Below are 4,036 nucleotides of genomic sequence, written 5' to 3' on the forward strand. Positions count from 1 at the left end.
ATATGACAAACTGAAAAAAAAAATACAATTTTTATGTCAAAATTATAAAAAAAACTAAAAGTATATTCCAAATAACAATTTATTTGTATAGCATGATTTTACCACTATCATACAATTTTTATTTTTTGATAAAAAACTCTGATATAAAAGAAATCTAAAAGTTAACATTTTTTGTCGAGATTGTAAGTTTTGAAATTTTTTTAATGTCACTTATTAGTATATTAGTTGTTTGAATCGTCAGATTACAAAATTTGATTTGTTACATTATATCATTGGAGTTTAAGTCGTCAGAATCTGAGTTGTCGTAGTTAAAGTTAAAAACTTGAATTGTCGCGTAAAGTTGCCAAAATTTTAATATTCAGAATTTATATTTTTCGAATTTAAATTGTCTGACCTTGAATAGTTGGAATTTAAATTGTAAGAGTTTGAGATTTCTCATTACGAATTGTAGAGTTTGAGTCCCTAGAATTTAAATAGTCGTCCACCCCTTTACAGGACATTCCAACTGAGTGGCTCATTTAGCTGCAAATACGTTAATTGGTTTTTGTATGAAAATATATTGTTAATTTGAAATAATATACAAATCAAGTAGATATGAAATTTATTCTTTCAAAGCAGAGTTGTAAACTAGTTACAATAGCAGAAGATAAGTTATGTAGGTATATTTATAATTGAAAAAAAAAACCTACAAACTATTTGTAATAAAATCATTTATAAATCATTAAAATTCGTTTCTTTTAATTTCTCTTCATTTTCTCTTCCTCTTACCGTTTTTTAGTGAACTAATTCTGTAAAAAAACTTTTGGTAAGTCGTTTTGTAACAATTTAAAACTAATTCTTTGAAAGAACAACAAAAAATACAACCTAATCACTATATTAAAACACTAAAGAGGGTCGTTTTTAATTTATACATACTAATAAAACAAAAAATATAAATTAAGCTTAAATGTTATATTTGTCCTAAAAACAGTTTCTCTTTATTTTTAAAACAGTACAATAACTAAAAAATACCAAAACTTGTTGTTTTTTGTTTAGTTTTGAATTCAATATATATCAAAAACTAATAACTTATAAATGGTGTTAAAATATTATTTTGTTCAACTCTAAACCATTTTAGTTTTTGAATGCAGTAAATTAATTTATGAGTAAAAAGATTAATGCTTACATTTAAACAAGAAAAATTTAAACTTTTATGACTAATAAAATTTAATTTGCTGTTTAAATGTAACATTTTCTAAAATAACAGTCAGCTATAATTATTTTAAGTACGATATTACAGTAAAATTGAATATTTTCTAAGTGAGATTAACAATTGTTTTATTATTCTTAACATACTACAAATATAGGAAATTTTTACTAAAAAACCTGGAAGAGGTCACGATATATTGCATTCGAAAATTAAAATCTATAGTATAAGTCAGTGCTTCTGAACCTTTTTCTAGTGGCGGAACCCTTTTCCAAAGTTCAACTTTTCCGCGGAACCCCTAATTTAGTTTTACATAAAATGTTTAATATAATATTTCCTGCAGAAAACAATAGAATTTCAGTAAAAAACTAGTTTTTCAGCAAAACTATATCATTGTTAGAAATCATACCAATTGTAATAGTATTAAGTCGAGTCAAACTCAAAGTGCGCCAGAGGCATTAGGTATTTTATGATTCTATAATAAATAAACGAAAACAAACATGATTAATCGCAACGTCATAAAAATCTTTCCTTGCATAATAAAAACAAAATGAGAGCTACAAACAATAACGAAATGAACATGAACCTAATCGAATTCACATATTACTGTAATAAACGGGTAAGATGCCTAACAAAAAATAAATAAAAAACATTTAGTGCGAAGCTTGAACTTGTCTCTTAGCAACAAGCATGTCAATGTGTGGCTGGATTTTGGATAGACTGAGACGGAGACAGACAGATAAGGTTGGAGTCAGCATTAAGTTCCTTTGCTTCTTTTTAATGTCTGTTACATGCGAATAGACGGACTCGCAAAGATAAGTGGTGATGAATGGTAAAATAAATTTTACTACACGCTTTGCTAAGACGGGGTACTTTGAAATTGCACATATCCAAAAATCTAAAAACTCCTTCCCTTTGAAACCCAATTTTAAATTGCTATCTTCAGATAGTTGCAGCAATTCGTTTTCTGTATCTGTAGGAAGATTCACTTCTTCTGAAGCAATATCACACATGAAAGGATTCAAAATCCATAAATTTCCGATGCGAACATCTTCAGGAAAATAATGTTGAAACTTTATAGACAAAAGATCAAGATGGTTGTATACTTCGTCAGAGAAGTTGAATTCTATGCATTTTCATGGACCTCATCAAACCGGTGAAACATCGCAAAATTACCATTGCTAACCTTTGCTAACCATTGCTTACTGGGTGAACACCTGCTTCTTTAATTCAACGAGACGAACCAGTGTTTGCCCTTCGACAGCCAGCGAACTTCGTTGTGATAAAGAAGTCGCAGATGGTCAGCATCTAGACTTTCACATGAGTTTTTGAAACATCTGGCCTTTGTGTCACTTTTCTTTATAAAATTACCAGTTTTAATCGACGCTGAGAGAAATTCTTGTAATCAAGAAGGAATATGTTTTGTTGCCAAATTTTCTCTATGTAAAAAAACAATGTATCCATTTAGCTTCAACTGCTTTATCCTTTATTTTCCTCACTACATTATTTTTGGACCTAGTCATAGACGCTGCACCGTCAGTACAAATGCCGACACATTTATTCCACTCTAAACCCGTGCTGATGAAATAATTTTCGACACATTTCATTTTATTATAGTAGCATTTTATAAGTAGAAAATAAGCTTTTATACATTTTAAATTTTAAATTAAGCTTATAGACATCTTTTTAAACATTTTTACAGCATTTGAAACAATATAATATACCAGAAATAAGTTTCCGATAAAGATCTTTTATTTAGTTTTATTGTGTAAACATTTAGAATTTGTTTTGATCGCTCCTACATTGTTTGCTTTTGTGATAATACCAGTATTTTAATGACTTCACTAAAAATATAAATTCAAATAATTTACAAAAATTAGCGCAACCAGGACACCTTTTAATAATGAATACCTATTAAAATTTCTACCACTAGATACACACTAAGCAGATCAATGAATGCTATAATTATATATGTTTTCCATTTTATGTGTACTATTTTTTTGAAATTTTATAATTTATTTATTTTTTTCTTTAAAATTTCTTTTTAAAATTTCGAAAGGCTTCGCGGAACCCCTGAGAGGCGTCGCGGAACCCTAGGGTTCCGCGGAACCCCATTTCAGAAGCACTGGTATAAGTTATGAAACAATACTCGAAAATGTTTAAAACAACAATAAAATAATACTTTAAAACTATCTTGGTAAACTTATAAAATGTCCTAATTATACGTGCTGTCCTGTCCACTCACTTGTTGATAATGATCAATAATTCTGAGCGACGTGAAAGAATAATCTCATGTAAATAAAAAAAAATTAAAGATAACTATAATTTTGACCTAAAAGGTAAAGTTAATAAGAACAAAGTGATTAAAGATACTTTAATTTGACCGAACAGTGACTTAAAAATTTATCTCATTTAGAAATAAAATTTATTTAAAGTTATTCATATTTTTGACCTAAAAGTTATCTAAAAGGTAACATTAATAAGAATAAATTTATTAAAGATATTTTAATTTGACCGAATAGTGACCTAAGTTAGTAATATAGGTATTAAGTATAAAGTTTGTTTAATAATAATTGTTTTTTGACCTAATGGTACCTAGAAAAGTAATATAATTAAGAATAAATTAATTAAAGATACTTTATTTTGACCGAAAATCAACCTAAAATAATAATTTATATAATCAAAAAAAAAATTGTTTAAAGTATATGTATTTTTGACATAAAATTGACCTAAAAAAGCAGTATCAATTATTATTAAAATTTGTTTAAGGAAAACATTATTTTTCACCGAAAATGACCTATAAAAGTAATATCAGTAAAAAATTAAATATCTAAAGATAAAAATTATTAT

This window comes from Thalia democratica, chromosome 6, assembly GCF_965202585.1.
Source record: "Thalia democratica chromosome 6, ktThaDemo2.hap1.1, whole genome shotgun sequence".
Classification (NCBI taxonomy): domain Eukaryota; kingdom Metazoa; phylum Chordata; class Thaliacea; order Salpida; family Salpidae; genus Thalia; species Thalia democratica.